This window comes from Nomascus leucogenys, chromosome 22a (genome assembly GCF_006542625.1).
Source record: "Nomascus leucogenys isolate Asia chromosome 22a, Asia_NLE_v1, whole genome shotgun sequence".
NCBI lineage: Eukaryota > Metazoa > Chordata > Mammalia > Primates > Hylobatidae > Nomascus > Nomascus leucogenys.
This window is the reverse complement of record NC_044402.1, coordinates 29990495-30016354: the sequence shown is the minus strand read 5'-3', so window position 1 is coordinate 30016354 and position 25860 is coordinate 29990495. Positions and strand designations below refer to the sequence as shown.

Genomic DNA, 25860 nt, shown 5'->3' with positions numbered 1-25860 from the left:
CTGGGGCTACTGGGCCATGGCTGCTCTGGCCAGAGCAGCTAGGAGAAGCATCCTGAGGTGGCTCAGGGTAGTGGTATCCCACCATTCTGTCCTCCTAGGCCTCTGGGTCTGTGACAGGAGGAATGGCCTTAGACTTTTGAAATACTTTCAGGGCCTTTTTTCCATTGTTCTGTTAGTACCTGGCTCCCTTCTGTCAGAACTAATCTCTTTAGCAAAAGGTCTCTTTGCTGCACCCTTAGATTCCTCTCCTGAAAATGTTCTTTTATTCTCTACCACATGGCCAGACTGCAAATTTTCTAAATTTTAATGCTCTGCTTCTTACACATTTCACCTTTAGGTCACTCCTTTTCTGTGTGTAAGCTGTCAAAGTAACCACACTGTGTCTTGAGCATTTTGCTGCTTAGAAATTTCTTCTGCCTAGGCCAGGCATAGTGGCTCCCGCCTGTAATCCCAGCACTTTGGGAGGCCAAGGTGGGCGGGTCACCTGAGGTCAGGAGTTCGAGACTAACCTGGCCATCATGGTGAAACCCATCTTTAAAAAGAAAAAAAAAAAAGAAATTTCTCCTGCCAGATGCCCTAGGTTATCACTTTTAAGTTTGATATTCCATAAAGCCCTAAGGCATGGAGACAATGCAGCCAAGTTCTTTGCTATGGTGTAACATGGGTGACCTTTGTTCTAGTTTCCAAATAAACACCACTTTCCTTCATCAGAATGGCCTTTACTGTCCATATGTCTATCAGCATTTTGGTCATAACCATCTAAAACGTTCCCTCATCTTTTTGTCTTTTTCTGAGCCCTCATCAAAATTACCCTTAATGCCTTGTTCACAGCAATTCAGGTGTTTTCTAGCCTATTTCTTCAAACTCCTCCAACCTCTGCCCATTACCCAGTTCCAAAGCTGCTTCTGCATTTTTAGGTATCTTTATAGCACGACCCCACTCCTTGGTACAAGTCTGTCTTAGATCATTTTGTGTTGTTATAACAGAATACCTGAAACTGGGTCATTTATAAAGAAAAGGTTTATTTACCTCACTGTTCTGTAGGGTGGGACATTCAAGGGCATGCCTGAAGCCTTCAGGGGGTTGTAGCTTTCATGCTACATTATAACATGACAGAGAAGGTCAAAGGGCAAGTGGACATCTGCAAAGAGGCAAACCCAAGGGATCTCTTGGCTTTAAAACAATCCACTATCATGGGAACTCATCGATTTCTGCAGGAACTAATCTAGTCTTGCAAGAGTGAGAAACTACTTCCATGAAATCAGCTCATGGGGGATCCTCCCCCATGATCCACATACCTCCCAGTAAGCCACACCTCCCAATGCCACCCCACTGGGGATCAAATTTCAACATAACTTTAAGTGGGGACAAAGTCAGATCATATCCAAACCATAGCACTTGTCCTCAAGGCCCTAGCCTGCTTAGACAATCCCTGAAATGTCTTCAGGGTTTTTCTCCCATTGTCTTGATGAATAGGCCTGGTTGCCTTCTGTCTGTACTAATTTCTTTAGCAAATGATTGCTTGGCCACACCCTTGGTTTTTCTCCTACAGACACCTTTTCAGTCTACATGGCCAGCCTTCAGATTTCTCAAATCTTTCTGCTCTGCTTTCTTTTTCATTACAAATTCCATCTTTTAGTCATTTCTCTCCTCTCACGTTTTACTATATGTGCTTTAAAGTATTGCTTTAAAGTAGCAATACAGTTCCTTCAATATTTTGCTTAGAAATTTCTTTGACCAGATATCCTAGTTCATCACTCTTAAGTTCTGTCTTCCACAAATTCCTAAGACACTGACAGAATTCTGCCAAGTTCTTTGCAAGTAGATAACAAGAATGGCTTTTACTCCAGTTTCCAATACTTTGTTCCTCATTTCCATCTGACGCCTCATCAGAATGGTCTTTACTGTCTATAACTGTCTATATTTCTACCAACATTCTGATTAGGACCACCTAAGTAATCCCTGAGAATCTTTAGGCTCTTCTTAAAGTTCTTTCTTCATCTGAGCCCTCTCTAGAATTGCCCTTAATACTCCATCCGTGGCAGACTTTTCTCTCCTGATCCTCCAAATTCTTCCACCTTCTACCCATTTCCAGTTCAAAAACCACTTCCACATTTTCAGGTATTTGTTACGGTATCAGACTACTTCATGGTATCAATTTTCTGTCTTAGTCAGTTTTATGCTACTATCACAGAATACCACAGACTGGGTAATTCACATTGAACAGAAATTAATTTGGCTTATGGTTCTGGAGGCTGGGAAACCCATGATTGAGGGTCCGGATCTGGTGAGGGCCTTCTTGCTGCATCATAACATAGCAGGAGCCGTCACATGGATGACAGAGAGAATGAGAGAGGACAAACTGACTTTTATAACAAACCCACCCTCATGATAATGAGTCCACTCCTGCAATAATCACATTATCACCTTTTTTTTTTTTTTTAAGAGACAAGGTCTCACTCTGTCACCAGCTTGGCATACAGTAGCATGTTCACAGCTCACCTCAGCCCCAACCTCCTGGGCTCGAGTGATCCCCTGACTCAGGCTCCAGAGTAGCTGGGACTATAGGCACACACCTGGCTAATTTTTTATTTTTTATAGAGATGGGGTTTTGCTATATTGTCCAGGCTGGTCTTGAACTTCTGGGCTCAAGCATTCCCCCCACCTCAGCCTCCAAAATTGCTGGGTTTACAAGCATGAGCCACCATACCCAGCCACATTATCACCTCTTAAAGACCCTAGCTCTCAACACTGTTACACTGGGGATTGAGTCGTTAACACATGGATTCTGGGGGACACATTCAAACTGTAGTTATATGTAGGATTATGTTTTATTTAGCCCAATGTATCCAAAATATTATTTCAACAAGTTGTCAATATAATAAAGTTAGTAATGTGCTATTCTACATTCATTACTAAGTCTTTGGAAACTGATGTATATTTTATACTTATAGATGGCCACGTTTCCCAGTAAGCAATGGCCTCTAGGTTAACTAGTTGGATAAACATAACCAGGTGGATAGTCCAGGTCTAGAACAATGATAGTATTTCAGCAGCGGAAATCAAATCCTAGCAGATAAAGAAAGGCTCTAGAAAGTGATTCCAGCCTTGAAGAGGTTGTGTTTGCTGGACAGGCTGATCGTATGGTATCACCCAGAGAGGCTGAGAGTTTCTGAGGTTGACTTGGGAGTCACAGTCATAAAGTGTGTGGTCAGCCTAGTCTTGTTCCAAAGTCATGGCCATTTGGGTATGTTGCAGTCCAGGGTTGTCATTTTGGATCTTGTAATGTCAGAGTTCTTTCAAGGTCTGAGGGAAGTTTGTGGAGGTGAAGGCAAACTCTTTTGTTCACGTCTATTGATTGTTACCGCTATTGACAGCAAACAGAGTGCTTGCTCACATGACTGTCTACTTTTTGTTTGTTTTTGTTTTTTCACATGAAAGTTTTTAGTTTATTAATCTTCCCGTGAAAAATCCACAATGGCCACAGATAACACCACTGCAGCACCTTTACTCCTTCAGCTTTTTGTCAGCACCAACATTGGCCTTTGCAGTCCCCCTGACTTTCCTCATTCTGTTCTTGCGTTCCTTTCGTTGCTTTCTTGAGGCCTTTTTCTTCTCATACAGGCCATGTCTTGCAAGTCTATGTTTGGGTTCATTTTTCTTTGCATAATCCAGGGAATCATAAAACATGCCAAAGCCAGTTGTCTTGCCACCACCAAAATGAGTTTTGAATCCAAATACAAAGATGACATCCAGTGTGGTCTTGTACATTTTGGCTAGTTTTTCCCAAATTTCTGGCCTTTGGCACTGTTGTCTTCCCGGGGTGAAGGATATCAATGACGATCTGTTTCCTTTGATGAAGTCGTCGGTTGATCATGAACTTTCTAGCGCGGATAGTTACTGTATGGTTGATGATGGTGGTCTATCCTCAGACAGCCAGGGAGGAAAAGCAGGACTGTCTACTTTCTAGCCTCCTATTGTTCATTGGAGGAGAGTAGACAAGGGCTGGGAGCAGAGAACAAGGCTAGCAGTGACTGCAGGTAGATGGGGTAGGTCTGAGACCACCCTCTGAAATGGTTATGGGGGCCAGCCAGGCCATATAAATGCTGAAGCAGGCCTAGTAAAAGTGACATTGGAGTGTGGTGAGGTCCCAATGAGCATGAGAGTTTGCGTCCTATCTAAAGGCAGCAGTTGCTTCAGCTCCCACCAATCATTGATATATACAAAGCATGACTCGGTGGTGTCAGATCTTCATTTTTTTTCCTTTGAAGAGAAATCAGAAATCCAGATTTTTATGTGAAATCTGTATTTTGTAATCATGATAAAATATAAATAATATTTACCGTTTTAACCATTCATAAGTGTACAGTTCAGTGACATTAAATGCATTTGCAATGTTGTGTAACCATTACCACTATTTATACCTAAAACTTTTTCATCATCGTCAATAAAAACACTGTACTCATTAAGCAATAACTCCTCTTTCCCCCCCCCACCCCCACATCCCCTGGTAACCTTTATTCTACTTTCTGTCCCTATGAATTTGCCTATTCTAGGATCCTCGTAAAAGTGGAATCATACTTGTCCTTCTGTATCTGGCTTATGAAATCTGTTTTTTAAATGCTGGTAACTAATTCATTTCATTTTTTAAAAATGTATTTTATGTCTTAAAACTGCATCAGATTAAATTGCCAGTTTGAAGGTCAGGCATGGTGGTATATGTCTGTAATCCCAGCACTTTGGGAGGCTGAGGCAGGAGGACTGCTTGAGCCAAGGAGTTTGGGACCAACCTGGGCAACATAGCGAGACCGCGTCTTCACAAAAAGTATGAAATTAGCTGGGCATGGTAGAGCTCACCTGTAGTCCTAGCTACTCAGGAGGCTGAGGTGGGAGGATTGCTTGAGCCCAGGAGGTTGAGGCTGCAGTGGGCCATGATTATGCCACTGCACTCCAATCTGAACTGTAGAGCAAGACACATTTCAAAAAAAAAAAAAAAAAAAGAAGCAGCAGCAGCAGCCAGTTTGAGACTTCTGGGAAAGGTTGCATGGAACTGAATTTCAGTTCTGCTTTCTCCTTCCTTGAAAAGCTCCCACCAAACATGTGGGCAAGTAGAAACAGTGTCAGAGGCTAGTAACTCAACTGGGGGGATTAGCCCAGAACTTCCAAAAGTAGTTGGTGATTTGCCTCATCCGTGGGGCTAGATGAAAATACAGAGGTCTGCAGCCCCACACAGACTGTCTTAACCAAACTGTCTAGGAAAGGGGCCCAGCATTTTGTATTCTTTTTTTTTTTTTTTTTTTTTTTTGAGATAGAGTCTCACTTTGCCACCCAGGCTGGAGTGCAGTGGGGCAATCTCGGCTCCCTTGAACTCGCGACCTCAGGTGATCCACCTGTCTCAGCCTCCCAATGTGCTGGGATTGCAGGCGTGAGCCACCAAGCCCAGCCAGCATTATATATTTTCAACTGGCCTCCCAAATGAGGCTAGTGATCAGACACTTTTTGAAACCACCAGGAGGAAAGAGCAGCATGCATGGGAAGAGACTGCCTGCTTGGAGCCATATTCTTGTCAGGGCTGATTTTTTTTTTCTTTCTCTTTTTCTGTAGAGATGAGGTCTAGCTTTGTTGCCTAAGCTGGTCTTGAACTCCTGGCCTCAAGTGATTCTCCCACTTCAGCCTCCCACAGTGCTGGGATTACAGGTGTGAGCCACTGCACCCAGCTGGTCAGGGTTGATTTATGAGATGTTTGCTGTATGTCGGGTTCAGTGGGAAGCAGTGGGAGCTTGGGCCACTTACCCTTCAGATTGAGGGCAGAGGCTGGTCTGGGGCTTATAATTTTGATTCATCTAAGGTACTGAAAATGTCCTGAAAACCTTAGGGTTGGGGAGTTGAGGAGCCCTAATGGGATATGAGCTGAAACCATGCATACGCTCCACATCCTTTGGGTTCCTTTGACATTCAATCCAGTGCACTGGAAGAAGCTCAGATTGGCTTGGCCTGGCTTCTGCCTTGGCTTTTTATATTTTTTTCTCTATAACCTAATCTTGGAAGTGATTTTTCTTTTTTCTGTTTTTAGAGACAGAGTCTTGCTCTGTTGCTCAGGCTAGAATGCAGTGGCACAATCTCAGCTCACTGCAGCCTCGACCTCCTGGGCTTAAGTGATCCTTGCCTCAGCCTACAGAGTAGCTGGGACTACAGGTGTGTGCCACCATGCCTGGCTAGTTATTTTATTTTTTGTAGAATCTGGTCTCACTCTTTTGCCCAGGCTGGTCTTGAACTCCTGGCCTCAAGCAATCCTCCTGCCTCCACCTCCCACAGGGCTGGGATTACAGGCATGAGCTATCACTCAGGGCATGCCTTGGCTTTGTTGCCTTGCCAGGCATTGTTACAGTTGCTTGTTAATTTCACAGAATTAAGTCTAAGTCTTCAGTTTCCAATTTACAGACCTCTGCTCCCCACCTTTTCCTATTTAACTTGTCTCTTGTTACCTCTCAGCCTTGGCTCTGCTCTGACCACTCTGGCTCCATACTATCTCCTTGGGATATACCCTTTGGGTCTAAGATTTAGGCAGTGGAGAGGAATGTCAGCAAGATGGTGGACTAGAAAGCTCCAGGCCCTCATTTTCCTACAGAAATGTTAAATAACCAACTAGGAAGTGGCTAAAATAACTTCTTTTGACAAGCTTTGGAAGTCAAAGATCTACAGCAACCAAGCCAACCCAACCAAGAAAAAGACACATTCAAAGCCATAGGAAATTTCATGGCTTTTTAACTCACCTTTGCCCCATTTCCTCCCCCATGCTGTGCCTCCAGTCCCCAGTTCTCCTCTGCAAACTGAATAGATGGAATTTGCAACATTTTAACCTGCTTTAACTAACTTCATTTTTATACACTGACAATGTACAACACCCCCCCAAAAAAATTAAGAAACAATTCCATTTATAATAACATTAAAAAATAAAATACTTAAGAATAAACCAAGGATGTAAAAGTCAAGTATATTGGAAACTACAAAATGTTGCTGAAAGAAATTAAATAAGATGTAAATAAATGGAAAGACATCCTGTGTTTATGGATTGGAAGACTTCATGTTAAGATGTCAAAACTATCTAAAGCAATATATAGATTTAATGTAATCCCTGTCAAAATCCCAGTAACGGTTTTCATAGAAATAGAAAAATCCTTACCCTAAAATTCATATGGAATTTCAGGGAACCGTGAATAGCCACGGCAATCTCGAAAAAGAACAGCATCGAAGATCTCACACTTTCTGATGTCAGAACTTACTACAAAGCTACAGTAATGAAGACAGTGTTGTATTTCGCATAAAGACAGGCATATAGACCAATGAAATAGAGAAGAGAGTCCAGATATAAACCCTTGTGTATATGGTCAAATGATTTTCAACAAGGGTGTCAAGACCATTCATTGAGGAAAAGACAGTCTTTTCAATAAGGGGTGCTGGGAAAACTGGATAACCATATGAAATTAGACCCTGGTGTTGTCAGAGGTGTTTGAACAAGAGTGACTCCATCTTGAATAGGGGCTGGGTAAAATGAGGCTGACACCTACTGGGCTGCATTCCCAGGAGGTTAGGCATTCTAAGTCATAGGATGAGATAGGAGGTTGGCACAAGGCATGGGTCACAAAGACCTTGCTGATAAAAGGATGCAGTAAAGAGGCCAGCCAAAACCCACCAAAGCCAAAACGGTGATGAAAGTGACCTCTGGTCATCCTCACTGCTCATTATATGCTAATTATAAGGCATTAGCATGTTAAAAGACACTCCCACCAGCACCATGACAGTTTACAAATGCCGTAGCAAATCAGGAAGTTACCCTGTGTGGCCTAAAAAGGAAAGAAACCCTTAGCTCCTGGAATTGCCTGCCCCTTTCCCGGAAAACTCATGAATAATCCACATCTCGTTTAGCATATAATCAAGAAGTAACAATAAATATAAGCAGCTGAGTAGTCCATGCCACTGCTCTGCCTATGGAGTAGCCATTCTTTATTCCTTTACTTTCTTAATAAACTTGCTTTCACTTTATGGACTTCCCCCAAATTCTTTCTTGTGTAAGATCCAAGAAACCTCTGTTGAGATCTGTATCAGAACCCCTTTCCAGTAACATCGTTATACTGTGTTCAAAAATTAACTCAAAAATGGATCAAACACTTAAACATAAAAGCTAAAACCATAAGACTCTTAGAAGGAAACAGGGAAAATGCTTTACAATGTTAGTTCTGGCAAAGATTACTTGGGTCGAATACCAAAAGCAGAGGTACTAAAAGAAAAGAAAAAATTAAACTACATCAATGTAAAACTTTAATGCATCAAAGGATGCTATTAACAGACTAAGGAAGTCACCCATATTAGTGAGAAAATATTTGCAAATCATGTATCTGATAAGGAATTAATTTCTAGAATGTGTAAAGAACTCTTTACAACTCAACTGCAAAAAAAAAAAAAAAAAAAAAAAATCCAACTTAAAAATGAGCTAACAAATATACAAATGGTCAATTGCCAAGACCAGCTCAGCTGGGGAGACTCTAACCTAGTGGTGCTAGAGGAATTAAAGACACCCACACAGAAATATAGAGGTGTGAAGTGGGAAATCAGGGGTCTCACAGCCTTGAGAGCTGAGAGCCCCGAACAAAGATTTACCCACATGTTTATTAACAGCAAACCAGTCATTAGCATGTCTTCTATAGATGTTAAATTAACTAAAAGTATCCTTTATGGGAAACAAAGGGATGGGCTGAATTAACTGCAGCAGGAACACCCCCTTAAGACACAGATTGCTCATGCTTTTGTTTGTGGCTTAAGAATGCCTTTAAGCGGTTTGCCGCCCTGGGCGGGCCAGGTGTTCCTTGCACTCATTCCCATAAATCCACAACCTTTCAGCTTGGGAGTTAGGGCCATTATGGACATACCACAGTGCTGCAGAGATTTTGTTTATGGCCAGATTTTGGGGGGCTTGCTCCCAACAGTCAATAGCACCTAAAAAGATGCTCAACATTAGGGAAATACAAATCAAAACCACTGTCAGATACCACTCCACCCCTATTTAGGATGGCTATTACTAAAAAAAAAAAGTGTTGGTAAGGATGTGAAGACATTGGAACCCTTTTGCATTGCTGGTGGGAATGTAAAATGGTGCAGCTGCTATGAAAACAACATAGAAGCACCTCAAAAAAATTAAAAATAAAATTACCATATAATCCAGCAATTCCACTTCTAGGTAAAAAATTGAAAGCAGGAACTTCAACAGATATTTGTGTATCATGTTTATAGCAGCATTATTCACAATAACTAAAACGTGGAAGCAACCCAAGTGTCTGTGCTTCCAGATGAATAAACAAAATGTAGTGTGTGTGTGTGTGTGTGTATGTGTGTATAAATGTGTACAGTGAAATATATACATATATGTTGTTATATACAATGAAATATATAAAAAACTTCTGGCCAACCAGCTGTGAATTGGGGGTTCCCATGACTCCTCTTCAGGTCTGATTTGCTGTAACAGCTCACAGAACTCAGGAAAACATTTTACTCTCATTTCCTAGTTTATTATACACTTTACTCATATTTACTAGTTTATTATAAAGGATACAACTCAGGAACAGCCAGATGGAAGAGACGCATAGGGCAGGAAATGGGGATGGGGGTTGTGGAGCTTCCAAGCCCTATCCTGCCACCCTCTCAGCACCTAGATGTGCTCACCAACCAGAAGATCTCTGAAACTCAACTGTTCAAGAGATTTTATCCAGCATGGTCTCTAGCCCCCTACCCTCCCCTACCCTCCCTGGAGTGGGTAGGGGGATGGGGTTGTACATTTCCCAGTTCTAATCCCTGGTCTTTCTGGTGACCAGCCGCCTCCTGAGGCTATCTAGGAGGGCTACCTATGCCACCTCGTTAGCACAAACTCTGGTGTCTTGGAAAGAGGCCTCTTAGGAAATGATGAGATATTCCTATCACTCAGGAAATTCCAAGGATTTTTGTAGCTCTGTACCAAGAACAGAGGACAAAGACCAAATACTATTTTTATTATACCACAGTTACCTGGAGTAGAAGCAGAAAGTAGAATGGTGATTGTCAGAAGCTGAGGGAAGGAGAGAATGGGGAGTTACTGTTTAACGGGTACAGAGTTTCAGATTGGGAAGATGAAAAAAGTTATAGAAATGGATGGAGGTGATGGTTGCACAATAATATGAATGTACTTAACGCTGCTGAACTACACAGTTAAAAATTGCTTAAAAATCAACAATTGTGTATATTTAACCACCACCAAGAAAACAAACAAAAGATACTCTGCTTTTGAGGTGTTCCCTTCTAGCTGGAATCCCTGTTCCCCTGCTGCCATCATCCACATCAGCCTTTATGCTCTAAAGAATGCATTCCCAAGCCTGTGTACTTGCTGGGTCTGTTCCAACACTGGCCTTTGTTTTCTGGTGGTTTGTCTATTTCTCCTTTTTCCTTATCCCTTCTCTTGTCCACCTCTCCTCCATCTCCACATCTTCTTCCTACTAAATGGGAAACTTCCCAGCGGGCCAGAACCTGGGCTGATGATAGCAACAGGAGGCAGAGAAATTCTAGGCAGAAAAGGGTGGGGTCCCTGGCGAGGGCCCCACCCTCAAGCCTGAAACCGCAGCTCAAAGTGAGAACTTTACATCCGGTTTTCCTGCTGGAATGTTGCCTTTTCTAAAACCACCCCTGGCCAACCCCCATCCTATAGCCTGAAAACCCCCAGGCTCTACTGACAGAGAGCAGAGAAGGGAAGAAGCAGTAGCCAGACATCAGAGAGAAGCAGCTTTACTTTAGAGGAACGGCTGGACAGCGGGACTTCAGAGAAGAGTCCAGCCGGGGACAGCTAGACCTCAGGGGTGGAATACCTTCCTGCTCCATCTGCTTTCCAGCTCCCCTTCCCACTGAGAGCCACTTCTGTCAGCAATAAAATCCTCTGCATTTACTATCCTTCAATTCATTTGTGCTATCTGATTTTTTTCCTGGATGCCAGGCAAGAGCTCAGGATACAGAAAGCTGTCACACTGGCTCTCTGCCCTCATGAAAAGGCAGAGGGTCTATTGAGCTGTTAAACACTTAAGCTAAAGGAGTGCAGTGTAACAAACACACTCTGGACCTTCAGGGGTCACAGATACTCCCCCCTTAGATGCTGCCGCAGTACCCGCATGGAGTTTTTCTCCTGTTGGTGCCCAAAAGCGATCACTCCAGCTCTTGTGCCCGCTTGCCTGTGTGCTCCCGCTCCCTCGAGGGGTTGAGAACTGAGGGCTAAGTGAGGCACCCCTGTCATGAAGCCCACAAAGAGGTCAAGGAAAATTTCCTGTTTCACTGACACATCTGTCCTGTGTCTCAGAGCAAGGCCCTGGGCATAACAGCTGCTGGCAGATGGATGGGCAAATTAACAGGTTTTCACTTCCTGAAAGAAATTAAGATGACCAATCAGTTAACTGAGAGTTCAGGTGGTTGGAGGAGAAGATTCTCATGCCTGGGTTGTCTTCTTGATGTGACTTGTTCTTATTCCTTACGTGGAAAAAGCTACTGAATCCTTACTGTGTGCGTTGGACTGTGCCAGGCCGAGGGTATTGAGAATACTGTCGTCTACGGCCATACCACCCTGAACGCACCCGATCTTGTCTGATCTCGGAAGCTAAGCAGGGTCGGGCCTGGTTAGTACTTGGATGGGCGAATACTGTCTTTAGATCTGCTGTGTACCCTTTGACAAGTCTCATAACTTTCATAGGTTTGGGCTTCTTTGGTAAAATAGCATTCATACTGGCTACAGCAGAAGCTACGGGAAAGGATTCAATGAGACAATATGTGGACAGCATTTAGATAGTAGTTTCTCAGATAAGAAGTGCTAAATGAGGTCAGCTGTCATGGCACATGCCTGTAATCTCAGCACTTTGAGAGGCCAAGAGGGAGGATTGCTTAAGCCTAAGAGTTCAAGACCAGCCTGGGCAACATAGTAAGATCTCTGTCTCTACTTAAAAAAAAAAAAAAGTACTAAATAAAGAACAGATGTTTTCAGTACCATCATCAATAAAGGTAATCGCCTCTGTCTTCTATTGGTTCTGGATCTAGAAAGAGAGGCCAATCCTGAAGCCTCTCCTAATACTACTGGACATTGCCCCAGTGTGGGTGCAGCGTGGACAAGCAGGGCAGCTTCCTTAAGGCGAAGGTTGAGCTGATTCTTAATGGGTGAAGTGACCAGGAGTTGGTACATAGGGGAGGTTGGGCCATTCCAGGAAGTATCCTAGTAGTATCCTAATGGGGACTTGTGCCTCTTGAGAGCTACTTAAACTAAAAGCAATGTGGGTGCAGGAAATTGGTGTAATATTCCCAGAGTGTGGTGATGAAGACTTTGGAGGCTCTGGAGTGACACAGATACTCACTGGGTCAACCCCTATGCCTGTGCACGAGACTTCAGTCTCACAAACCTAAGACTGAAGGAAGCGGGTGGGGGTGGGGGGATTAGGGGGGGCCCAGGCTTATCAGGTGTTCACAGCTATTTTCCATCTCCTGGTTCTTGATCTTTTTCCAACAATGCTGTTAACAGGATGTTCTTCCCTTGACTTGAACTCCCCCCAAGCCTCAACATCAAACAGCCCTATGTGGATTGCAGGATGTAGGTTGGAGTGCTATCAAGGATGATTAAAACAACAACAACAATTAAAACAACAACAACAACAATCACCACCACCACCATAGGGTTAAGGTGATATCTGGTGTTTCCTCTTCTTTCTTTCTTGACCTCCTGACTTCTACCTAGCACCATTCCCAAGTTAACCCAGTGGAGTATCTCCCCTCCCTCGATTCTACAGAGCTCAGGGCCTTTTTCTTTGGTGAGTCATTCACGGGTGGGAGGGCACCCTGTAAGCTCTGGTGGCCCAGCCAGACACTTCTGCTTTCTGACTTGATTACAGGCATCTTTCCTTTTTCATGCTGTGCAAAAACTTGAGCTCAGCCTCTCACCCCAACACAATTCAAGACACAGCCTCATCCCAGCGTGAGCGCAGATAACAGCGGCACCATCTGTGTTTGTAGAAGCGTGAGATAGGAGGTGAGGATAGATCTTACTTCCTTCCCAACTTCTTTGGGTTCAGCCATGTGTCCGGAGCCTCAGGAGGGAGCAGTGTTTGCTTTGGCTCCCCTCCGATTGCTTCTCCAGAGAGGAGTTGAACACAAGTCTTTTTCAGTTCCAGGAGGCTGCTTTTGATTGCACAGCCCTGCCAGCTCCGGAAAAGAGGGACACAGAAGCTGGAGCAAGGTTGGGGGCTGTTTTTCTCCTTTTCTTCTTCTTCTCTCCCCTGGAAATTCCTGATTTCTGCACACCATGACTGGGTTGACATGGCTAGGTCTCCTTTGGTGGCTCTAGAGGTAGCTGTCTGTATGCAAGTCTATTTGCTGTGTCCATGGACTGGAAAACATAGGAGGAGAGCAGGCATAAGGCATTCGTGGGCTTTTTGTTTCATTTTTTGAAACAGTGTCTCAGTCTGTCGCCCGGGCTGGAGTGCAGTGGCATGATCACGGCTCACTGTAGCCTCAACCTCCCCGGGCTCAGGTGATCCTCCCACCTCACCTCATCCTTTCGAGTAGCTGGAACTACAGGCTCATGCCACCACGCCTGGCCAATTTTTGTATTTTTTTGTAGAGATGGGGTTTTGCCACGTTGCCCGGGCTGTTCTTGAACTCCTGCGCTCAAGTGATCTGCCCTCCTCTGTCTCCCAAAGTGCTGGGATTACAGACGTGAGCCACCACCCTGGTGAGGCATCCATGTTAAAGCAGGGTTCATTCTCAAGGCTGTTTGTTTGGGGTAGTAGCTGCCTTTTGAGCAATCCAGGCCTCCTTAGACCTTTATCCCGGGCTTCCTGTTGGGTGCTGGACAGGTTTGTGGAGACACCCATTTGAGCACACCCAGGATTCATCCCTTCTCTGCTGAGAAGCTAGACAGGAACACACTTCCCTCCCACCATTCCTGCCTAGGACACGTAGGGGAAGCCAGCAGCTGAGAATTCTCTTATTTCCTTCCTCAGAGTGGTGGAGATCAATTGTTTCTAAAGTATGCTCCATGAGTCTCTAGCACCAGAACCACCTGGGTGTTCATTAAAAATGCAAATTCAGAGACTCACACCTATAATCCCAGCCCTTTGGGAGGCCAAGGCAGGAGGATTGCTTGAGTTCAGGAGTTGGAAACCAGCCTGGGCAACATGGAAAAACCCCGTCTTTACAAAAAATTAGCCAGGCATGGTGGCGCATGCCTGTAGTACTAGCTACCCAGGAGGCTGAGGTGGGGGGATCACCTGAGCCCAGGAGGTGGAGGTTGCAGTGAGCCAAGATCACGCCACCTCACTCCAGCCTGAGGGACAGAGTGAGACCCTGTCTTAAGAAAAAAAAAAAAGCAAATTCCTGGGCACCAGAGCAGACCCAGGGAATTAGCTCCTCTAGGTTGGGACCCAGGAATATGTATTTTTGATTCTCCTTCTAGGGATTCTGATGCCCACTGAAGTTTGAAAACTCCTGGTATAGAAGCCATGGAGGCTAGACCCAGCAGCCATGTTTGGGGCCTCCAGCAGGATACCTCTCCTCTTTGGGCATCAGCTTTTTTCTCTATAGCAAGAATGCCTGCCTCACAGGGTTGCCATGAAAGCTAAATGAGGCAATGTCTATGTGAAACAGCTCCTGGAACCAAGTAAGCCCTCTGTAAACATTTACTGAATCCACATCTATCTTTTCCCTCTCTACCAAACTCACGTTCTACAACATTCTAGTGTTAAAAAAGGTAAACAGAGGTGCAATTAAATTTTTTTTTGAGTTTATTTGAGGAAACAGTGATTCAATGAATTGGCTGGCTCCAAACCAGAAGTGGTTCTGGATCATGCTGAGTCTCAGACCATGTCTTCTGGGGATATGATGCTGCTTGGTGCCTTTTTGAGACTCAGCAAGGTTCCATGGGAAGACAGCAGGGCTGGGAATGGAACCTCAGAAGTCTCGATGTTGATGATTAGCTCTGTGCTTCAAGTTGCTTCAACTCAGTTATGAAGTAGAGAAGACAGTTTGGCCCTGACAGGACTCTGCTTCCTCATCTGGACTTTGGGCATCCTGCTCTTGATCTCACTGGGTGGTTTTGAGGCTCTGGTAATATGTTGGATGTGTAGGTGCCTTGAAAATGGTGAAATATTTTGCCAGTGTTGACTTTTAGTGCCCTTTCTTGAACTCAAAAAAAAAAGGGGGGGGCTGGGTGTGGCGGTTCACACCTGTAATCCTAGCACTTAGGGAGGTTGAGGTGGGAGAATCACTTGATGCCGGAGTTTAAGGCCAGTCTTCGCAACATAGTGAGACTCCATCTCTACAAAAACAGTTAAAAAGTTGGTTGGGTGTGGTGGCACATGCCTGCAGTTCTAGCTACTTGGGAGCTAGAGAGGATCACTTGAGCCCAGGAGTTTGAGGTTACAGTGAGCAATAATTGCACCACTGCACTCCAGCCTGGGCAACAGTGTGAGACCTCATCTAAAAAGTTAAAAAATACTCTGGACTTGCCCTTTGTCAGTAGAATAAAAAGGGCTTCTCTAGACACACATCGTGTCCTGCCTGGATTGGGGGCCATGCCCTCCATGTAGAGGGCTCAGCACTCCTGCCTTTACACCAGCTCATGGTTCAGGATAAGCTCCATCATCCTTACTGTAGGAGCCTCTCTCAGAGCTTCTGGGTTTCAAAGCATTCCTCTCATCAGCAAAGAAAGGAAGCTATACTTGCTGATTTGATCCTCTTGAGCTGAGCTGTTCGGCAGCTCCAGGAATCCTGTGGAGCATTCTGGTTCTTTTTGATTCCAGGAAACTGACCGCTTGAGATGCAATGTTTGAGTCCATATGTGCCTAGGATGGTTCCTCTCTTCAGTGTAGGAAAATGACTGTGGTGGCATAGCACAGAACTGATTCGTCCCCACCCTCAGGAGATAGGCCTGGGAGTGAGAAGTTTTATCCTAAGGGCATGGTGGTCCTGGCCCTACCAAGTTTTCTTACAGCCTCTCACAGTTAGCAAGTGGCACCAAGTTTTCTCGCAGCCCCTCACAGTTAGCAAGTGGCAGTGATCAGTGGTAACAAATGGGGATCGGTAGGGCTTGGACAGCTTTTGTGAAGATGTTGGAACCCTTAGGAAGATGTTGCAGTTTCCCTTCCACAAGTTTCTCTCTCCAGAATTCTTCTATCTCTCCTTAGGGAGGAAGGTTCCTCATTGTCTTCCCTGGGTATGGCTGCCCCTGTATTCTCATGCTGCCCCACCAAAAGCCATGTCCTTTATTAGTGTGCCCCCATCCTGGGCCAGACCACTCTTCCAGGGCCTGCCAGTAAGTAATTGGCAGGGTTTTACCGCTGAAAAAATCAGAATAGGGCTATTACCAGAAAGTCCATCCAGATTTAGAAGGAAACATGGGAGGATTAGAAACATTGATCATCACGTGAGCATCCCTTTTAGGAATGCCGCATGTTGCCTTGCAGACAAAGGAGACAATTATTCTCCTTTGGGCTGTTTTATCTGTCAAAGGTCAGGGAGTGGCACGTTTGAGTTGGGGGGATGGGTCGGGGGTTAGTGTCGAGAGAATGCAGAAGACGGTAGAATCCCTCTGTTGGCTGTTGATTGCTGGTGTCTGGGACAGAATTGGTGGGCATTCAGTGCCAAAGCATTTGAATGGCGCTTTGCACATCGCCTCCTTGAAACGTGAAAACTTTGGAGTAAGATTTGCATGATGTGATCTGATGTGATCTCAGCTGGCCGGGTGCTTTGAAAGACACCCACTCATTTTTCCTCCTTCCTAGCCGAGTCATGGGGAACTTCTGTCACCACTGGCTTTCAGCACAGTCAGCTAGAGGGACATTAGTGTATTGAAGCAACAGTGATTTGTTCTCTCACTGAAAGAAAAGGCAGTGGATTCTTCACTTCTGCGCCCAAAGTAGACCTAGGCTGGCCCTTTGTGGAGTTCACCATGAGGACAACTTCAAGGGGAACACCCAGCCCTTAAAGGGAGGAGTGTGTGTGCCAGGAAGCTCCTGAGTTCATGATGACGGAAAGCAAGCATAAATACTGGGCTTAGCTAAAAAAATAAAATACGGCCTTTGTCAGTGTTCCTTTTTTTTTTTCCTTTAATCAGAAAACTTTCCTTGTAAAACTCATTTTCTTCCCCTAAACTTAGCAACTTCTCTGTTTACAGCCTAGGGTATCTCTGCTCTTCAGCTAACTTGCACCCCCCACAAAGATGAGGAGGAAACCCAACGCCAAGGCTGTGGGTCAAGATCAAGGTATATTACATCATAAACCGAGTGAGAGTGAGCTCCTTGTCTTGCATCTTTCTCCTCCCTTCTGTGTAGGGTGCTCAGCATGCAGCAGGCGCTCAATAAATATTGAGTGTAGGTCTGAGGGTGAGAAGTTGATTGGTCTGCATTCGAATCCCCTCCATGCCTGATCTTGGGGCACCCCGAATGGGAGGTCTTCCCTGTGTGAGGCTTCCTTGGGTCGTTTCATCTGGCATCTACTTGCTTTGGGTGGTTAAACTCTTACAATGCAGCAAACTGCTACTGTGCCCAACTTGTTTACTGCAGAGCAGCCTGGAAGGACTTGAGTGAGGTTTGAGCTGCACAGTTCTAAGAGTCATTTCTTCATTCAGAAAATATTTCCCGAGTGCCGCCTCTGTTCTTGTGATTGTGTCAGACGTGGTATGGGGAAGGGTCACGCGAGCAAATGTGAGTCAATGTCCCTGTCCTCAAGGTACTAACAGTCTAGTTTGGAAGACAACACACTACACAAAAAGAAACAAAACTAAGCGTGACATAAAAACAAGAAACCCGTAAAGTGTAACTGGGGCAAAGAAACCAAACTGTAGCTGGAGACACCTCTCACCCTTGCTTCCTCCAACAGCTACACATTTGGAGACATTCGAACTACAGAATGGAGCATATGAGACTGGAGGGAGTGTCGGGTGTTTGAGGGCAGTCACTCTTCTGTGGCATTCACCTTGTCCATTGAGGGCTTTGGAATCAGATAGCCAAGGGTTTGAATCTCAGTTTTGCCAGGAGAAGCTTTTTGACCTTGGGCAAATTACAGAGGCTTTCTCATCTCTAAAAACCAAACCAGAGGCCAGGTGCGGTGGCTTATGCCTGTAATCCCAGCACTTTGGGAGGCCGAGGCGAGTGAATTGCTTGAGCCCGGGAGTTCAAGACCAGCCTGGGCAACATGGTGAAACCCCGTCTCTACTAAAAATACAAAAAATTAGCCAGGTGTGGTGGCCCATGTCTGTGGTCGCAGCTACTTGGGAGGCTGAGGTGAGAGGATTGCTTGAGCCTGGGAAATAGAGGCTTCAGCGAGCTGAGATCGCACACTGCACTAGCCTGGGCAACAGAGTGAGACCCTGTCTCACAAAAAAACAAAACAAAACAAAACCCACAAACAAAACCCAAACCAGAGATGATGCTGCCAACTTCAGGGGGTAGTTGTGAGGGCATAGATGAAATATCATGTGGAAAAACCTGTAGCATGCTGCCTAACACATAGCAGACACTCAGGACTTATTCACCTCCTTCCTCCTGGTTTGAGTAACATTTAAGACCAGCGCCTTTAGCCTAATGGATAAGAGTACAGATTAGTACTGATGGCCAGAGCTTGAAGTTCAGCCTCATCACTTACTGTTATGTGACCTTGGGCAAGCTACTTAAATGCCAATTTCCTCCACTTTAAAATAGAGATTAGGGAAGCACTCCTTCTATTTTATGGAGTGAAGTGTTGCCCCCCAAAAGAAAAAATTAACAATTAAAAAATAAAATGATTCAAAGAGTATATATATTTATAGAGTGCTTTGAGCACAGTGTATCAGCTCTCATCATTATTATTATCTTCCTTAGGGATCAATGATTGTAGGCTATCCTAATTTCAGTAGCTGCTGCTTCCTGCATTTCCCTAACCTCTTTCCCCCAAACAACTGAGGGAATCCAGGAGCCAGGGCAGTAAAAGCCACCAGCATAATCACAGCTTTCAGGATAAACCCTGTGGCGGGGGTGGGAGCTCGAAGGAAGTCTGGAGTTGGCCAGCTGTAACCCTACTCCCTAAGTTCTTAGAGATCCTAGCTTAGCCTTTAAATCCATAAACCCCCTTCATGAGTGATTTTCCACCAAATCAACGAGGTTGTTTAGATTGTCTTTGTCTCTGAAGGCCTGCCACCTCCTTGATCCCGAGCTGACCTTTTCAAAAGAAGCCTTGGATTTGGAGATTTCACAAATAACAGTCATATGAGCGGTCTTTGCCTGGGCATTATCGGTTACCGTGGAGCTGCCTGGCATTCCTGGGTGCTGGGGGCTCATTCTCATGATTAAGCTCAAGCTCTGGGTTCTTAGTTTTGCAGTGTCTCACAGCCCCAGCAGCCACCTTGGACTCTCCTTGCTTCTTTCTGGGGCATCCGCAGACTCAGTCCCAAGACCCCCTGCCGAACCTCGACCACATGTCCCAAGGTAGCTTGCCTGGCAGAGTGCCTTCACTCTAGCCTGGTCTCTTCCACTTGAGGTCTTGGAGCCCTTGTTTATTGTCCATGTTGCTAGATCAGTTATTCACTAGCAGGTATAAGCAAACATCTAAATGATGCTGGCCAAGGGGTAGAGAGCAGTATTTATAGCAACAGAATTATGGACTGGAGTGTGCAGACTTGCCTAAATAGTACCAGCTTTGTGGTGTTTCAATGCACACAGCACTGTGTGGGCATGGGCAATGAGTGTGGAAGTGACTTCCACATAATTCCCCAGGTGGACATCGTCCTGGGAGATGGAGCTTGTGTTAGTCCGTTTTGGATTGCTATAAAGGAATATCTGAGGCTGGGTGATATATAAAGAAAAGAGGTTTAATTGGCTCATGGTTCTGCAGGCTGTACAGGAAGCATGGTGCCAACATCTGCTTGACTTCTGACGGGGCCTTAGGAAGCTTCCAATCATGGTGAAAGGCAATGATGGAGCTAGGGTGTCACATGGCAAGAGTAGGAGCAAGAGAGAGTGAGGGGGAAGATGCCACACAGGTTTAAACAACCAGATCTTAGGAGAACTCATTATTGCAAGGAGAGCACCAAGGGAATGGCACTAAACCATTCATGAGAAATCTGCCCCCTTGACCCAATCACCTCCCACCAGGCCCCACCTCCAACACTGGAGATTACAATTCAACACGAGATTTCTTTTTCTTTTTCTTTTTTCTTTTTTTGAGATGGAGTCTTGCTCTGTTGCCCAGGCTGGAGTGCAGTGGCACATCTTGGCTCACTGCAACCTCTGCCTCCCGGGTTCAAGGGATTCTCCTGCCTCAGCCTCTTGAGTAGCTGGGATTACAGGTACACATCACCATGCCCAGCTAATTTTTGTATTTTTAGTAGAGATAGGGTTTCACCAGATTGGCCAAGCTGGTCTCAAACTCCTGACCTCAAGTGATCCACCCACCTTGGCCTCCCAAAGTGCTGGGATTACAGGCATGAGCCATCACACCCAGCCTCAACATGAGCTTTAGAGGGGACAACATCCAAACCTATCATGCCGCTTTACATAGTAACACTTTCTCACAAGTTGTCTGTGCAGCTGAAGTTTTCCTCAGCTGCCCTACTCTGTGAACTTAACTTCAGATTAATCTTTAGGCCATAAAATCATTGGTAGTGTGCATAGAGTATGTAGATATACACATTTACCTAATCACTGTATCATGTAAAACATCCTTTGGCAAGGACAGCATCATACTGAATGCTTTAAAATTGCTCATTTGGGTTGATGGGCTTACAGTAATCCAATGTGTGGAAGTCTAGATTGAACCTCAATGTATCTTTTATGAGTCTCTTATTTTAAAAGGATCCTCAACCATGCTTTTTAAAGTAGCAAACTTTCTCTGAGAACCTTGTCTAGACTTAAATTTCCAACCACATCTTTCCACAGTTGTGGACTCACATGACAAATGTGCAGTGGCAATGGTGCTTTCCTGACATGCCAGTTAACTGCAGCTCATTCTTTCAGCAACCATGTATTGAGTAAGCACCAGACTAGCAAGTATCAGAAAAATGACTGACAACCCAAAGATTAGAGGAAGTTAGGGCAAGGCAATCACGCCTAGTGAGGATCGTCAAGGAAAGCTCTGTGAGAGAATTCACATGGTGATGGGCTCTGAAAGATTAAAAAGGGGATAACTTGGGATAAAAGTATAGATGAGATGATGGGAAGGTTGGAATCATGACTTGTTCAATCTGGCTGGAATATAGGGGATTTATAGGGATACAGAAGAGAAGGGTCTGGAAAGGAAGGTTGAAACTAGCAAAGACGGCTGTATTAGTCTGTTTTCACGCTGTGATAAAGAACTGCTTGAGACTGGGTAATTTATAAAGAAAAGAGGTTTGACTCACTGTTCCAAATGGCTAGGGAGGCCTCAGGAAACTTGCAATCATGGTGGAAGGGGAAACAGGCACATCTTACATGGTGGTAGGCAAGAGAGCGAGAGAGAGAGCATCTGAAGGAGGAACTGTCAAACATTTCTTTTTTTTTTTTTTTTTTTTTTTGAGACGGAGTCTCACTCTTTCACCCAGGTTGGAGTGCAGTGGCGCGATCTCGGCTCACTGCAAGCTCCGCCTCCCGGGTTCACGCCATTCTCCTGCCTCAGCCTCTCCGAGTAGCTGGGACTACAGGCGCCTGCCACCACGCCCGGCTAATTTTTTGTATTTTTAGTAGAGACGGAGTTTCACCGTGGTCTCGATCTCCTGACCTCGTTATCCGCCCGCCTCGGCCTCCCAAAGTGCTGAGATTACAAGCGTGAGCCACCGCGCCCGGCCACTGTCAAACATTTCTATAACCATCAGGTCTTGTGAGAACTCACTACCATGAGAATACCATTGGGAGAAACTGCCCCCGTGATCCAATCACCTCCCACCAGGCCCCTCCCTTGGCACTTGGGGATTACAATTAGATATGAGATTTGGGTGGGGACACAGAGCCAAACCAAATCAATGGCTAAGAACAGTGGCTGAGGGGTTTGGACCTGCTTCCTTCCTCTGAGAGGGCTGACACCTTGAAGGTCTTTGAGCAGGGATGGTGGGGTCAATGCAATGCCAAGGACCATGAATCTGAGTACATTGTGCAGGTCGGGCAGAGAAGAGATCACAGTTGCCTGGGAGAAAGGCAGAAAGGGCCGAAGTGGGACAGGGCGGATTCAAAGAGGACTTTGCAGAAGGGTTTGGGAGGATCTGAGACGAAGTGCATATAAGAGGGCAGAGTCAAAGACGACTAAGATAATTGAGGAAGGACACACAGATGGAGCCAGAGAAGGAAGTGAAGCAGAACCAGGGTAGGATGATGGTTTGTATGACTTCCCCAAATAAACCAAGTTCATCTTGGGAGTCCCAGTGGCCTCTGCTGCCTGTCACCTCTGCTGTGTGAGAGTGTGTGGGAAAGAGCCAACCTTGCAGACAGGGAGTGAGCCTCAGCCCGATGGGCTAGATGGTATTTTCTTTCTCTTGTGGATTAGGAAACACACAGAGAGGTCAATTAACTTGCCAAGCTCTAGTACCTGGTAGGGCTGAGATTTGAATTGAGATCTTTCTGACCCCCGACCCTGAGCCCTTAACCACTATATTAGTATGATGATGTCTCTGAGGAATGTTGAAGCAGAAAGGAGAAGTGGGAGACTCATTTAAAAAAAGCATAAGGCCGGCCGGGCGCCATGGCTCACGCCTATAATCCCAGCACTTTGGGAGGCCGAGGCAGGTGGATCACGAGGTCAGGAGATTGAGACCATCCTGGCTAACACGGGAAACCCCGTCTCTACTAAAAATACAAAAAAAAAAAAAAAAAAAAAATTAGCCAGGTGTGGTGGTGGGAACCTGTAATCCCAGCTACTTGGGAAGCTGAGGCAGGAGAATGGCATGAACCCGGGAGGTGGAGCTTGCAATGGGCTGAGATCGCACCACTGCACTCCAGCCTGGGCGACAGAGTGAGACTCCATCTCAAAAAAAAAAAAAAAAAAAAAATAGCATAAGGCCAGGTATGGTGGCTCATACCTGTAATCTCAATATTTTGGGAAGCTGAGATGGGAAGACCACTTGAGACTAGCCTAGGCGACATAGTGAGAGACCCCAATTCCACAAAAAATTGTAAAAAATCAGCCAGGCATGGTGTCATGATCCTGTAGTTCCAGCTACTTGGGAGGCTGAGGTGGGAGAATTGCTTGAACCCAGGAGGCGGAGGTTGCAGTGAGCCAAGATTGCGCCACTGCACTCCAGCCTGGCGACAGAGTGAGACTCCGTCTCAAAAAAAAAAAAAAAAATTTTTTTTTAAATTTAAAAAATAAAAATAGCATAGCATGGGCATGAGGCAAGCCCCAGATTAGGTCATAAAGGGACCAAATTTGATGGAAGCCTTCAGCCTCAGGGACTCTGGTGCAAAGAAAGCTGCTGGCTCAGTAAAGAGATATATATATTTTTTAATTGATACATGGCATTTTACGTGTTTATGGAGGATGGGCTTTTTTGACTCAGCACTAGGAAGATAGCTCCTGAGAGCCCTGAAATCTAAGGGAACATGTCCAGCCATACCCAGTGATTGTGTCCAGGGGAGAGGAATGAGCCAATTGGTTTGAGCAAATTGGGGCCCAGCCCTAGGGGTGAGGGTGGGCTTGCCTTTGTCTGAATAGCACGGCACGTTGGGAGAGGAATGAGTTTCGGTAGGCGAGAACCTGTTTGCAGAGGTTGTTGTCTCCTAACAAGAGCAGGATCCACCTTGCCAGTGGCTTGGGTCAAGAGGATGAGGTGCCTGGGACCCAGCAAAAGGCTCAGATGGGGACTACTGGTTCTTTTCCTGTTCCGTTTGGACTGAGCCCTCACCACTGTGTGGACACAGAGCTCCTTGCCTTGCCTTTTGTGGAAGCTCTTGGATCCTCCCTGGATGGCCTGGCCATATTCTGGCCCCATGACTAGGTAGGATTTAGGAGGACATCTGTGTGCTAGGGTTCTGATTCAATTGTGACTTAGGGCTTTCTGAATGGTGGGTGGGGACAGTGGATGGTGGAAGAGGATGGGAAACAGTGGTTCCGTGGATCTCAGAGCTGGCATAGCATGTGTGTTGTGTTGTGTTGTGTAATGGGTTGGGTATGGAAATCTTACCCCAGATGCAGCCTGATGATTTTCTGGTTTTATTCTTGCTCTGCCAAATGCATGAGCTAGAATCACAAGTGAGACATCATTCAAAGTATGGCTTCTCCCTGTCACCCAGGGCCCTCAGACTACATAGACATGTTTTTAACTGTGATATTTGCTCTGGAAATGCTCCTGATTACTGACATTGCAGTATCATTTAGAGGTCACCTTTGAGTTTGCAGAAAAGGGTGAAAATAAAATAGAAAATGAAAATTAAATATCCCAGGCTGCCTCTCCATCCCTTCATTCATCACATTTTTTGTTAAACACCCTCTACTGGGATGAAGTAAACTATAGTTATAAAGTTTACCTAACTTTGGAACACTGTATGTTGAAAACTCCAGCTTTGCTACCTATAGCTGTGTGACCTTGAGCAAGTCAGTTAGCCTTCCTGCATCTCAGCTTCATCATCTGTAAAATTGGGACAATGTTAGACCCCTCTTTCTGGGGTTGTTGTGAGGCTTGAGATACTCAACATGAAGCTCATACATTTTACTATGATGAGTATTATCATGTGCCAGCCTCCAGAGATCAATGTGAGCCCTGCCCTCATGGAGCTTATAATCTGGTTGGGAAGACAGATGTTAATTAAATGATCATACAAATATAAACTTACCTGTGTAGGAACCCGACCTCATGTAAGGGATTAGAGCAACCTTCCTGAGGAAGCAGGATTTGCACTCAGACCTGAAGGATATCTGCATTGACTAGCTGAAACAGGGCAGGGAGAGATTCTAGTCCAGGTAGAGGAGCTGGTGCAAACTCCCCGTGGTCACTTGAAAGACAGAAAGGAGCTCAGCGTAGCAAAGTCCTGAGGAACAAGTTGGTGACAAGGGTCAGACCATTAGACACAGCCCATGTGCAGAAACTTGTGGGCTATGTTTAGGATTTTTACCTCTATTTTAAAGCAAGGAGAAGTCACTGCAGGGTGTTAAGCAAGAGAGGTACGTGATCTGATCATGTTTTCCAAAGATGGCTGGCTATCATGGAAAATAGCTAGGAGCAGAGCTGCATGGAAGCTATTCAGAGGCCAGTGTCTCCCCAACTCCCTTGATGAAGATGCGGATGCCGGCATATGAAAATACAGGTACTTAGGACCCACCTCAGACCTGAGGGATAACAGTGGGGTTGGTACTGGTGAGTTTGTTATGGGACAAGTTTGAGAAATACTGCTATGGGATAGGTAAAAATGAAGAGAGCCTAATTTCTGAAAAGTGTGTTCCAGAAGAGCTAAGACTGTGACTTGGTTTGACCATGAATTGTGTATTTTGCCCATGATTTTGTGTTTTGTTGAGAATGATAAAACTAGAACAAGTGCAGGGATGTAAGTCAACTCAAAACCAGTTAGCAGTGGCATTCATTCATTTGCCTTCCCAAGGTGGGTCTCCAGGAAAGGTGCCAAATGCTCCAGGGGCCACTTTCTCCCACATTTTAAATTAATGTTTCACTGATTCAGGCCCCAGGTCTCTGATTTGTACCCCAGAGGTTTCCTATCAAATGAATGACAACTCAAATGGGTGAAAATGTAGACTTCCGTGTTGACTAGTGTCACACCAACATTTCATGGAAGGCAGCAAACTGAGCCTGGGTTCTGACATCAGACAGAACTGGCTTAGGAGCCCAGCTCCTCTGCCAGCTGCCTGTGTGACCCTGGGCAGGGTGCT

General features: G+C 45.2%; 1 protein-coding gene and 1 pseudogene across 1 annotated transcript in view; one reads left to right on the top strand and one right to left on the bottom strand.

Moving 5' to 3' along the window:
- The window catches only part of FLVCR2 (feline leukemia virus subgroup C cellular receptor family member 2), a 68049-nt gene that overhangs the window by 11971 nt on the left and 30218 nt on the right, over nt 1-25860 (top strand). The gene's annotated exons all lie outside the window — the stretch shown is intronic.
- LOC101175841 lies at nt 3508-23971 on the bottom strand (annotated as a pseudogene).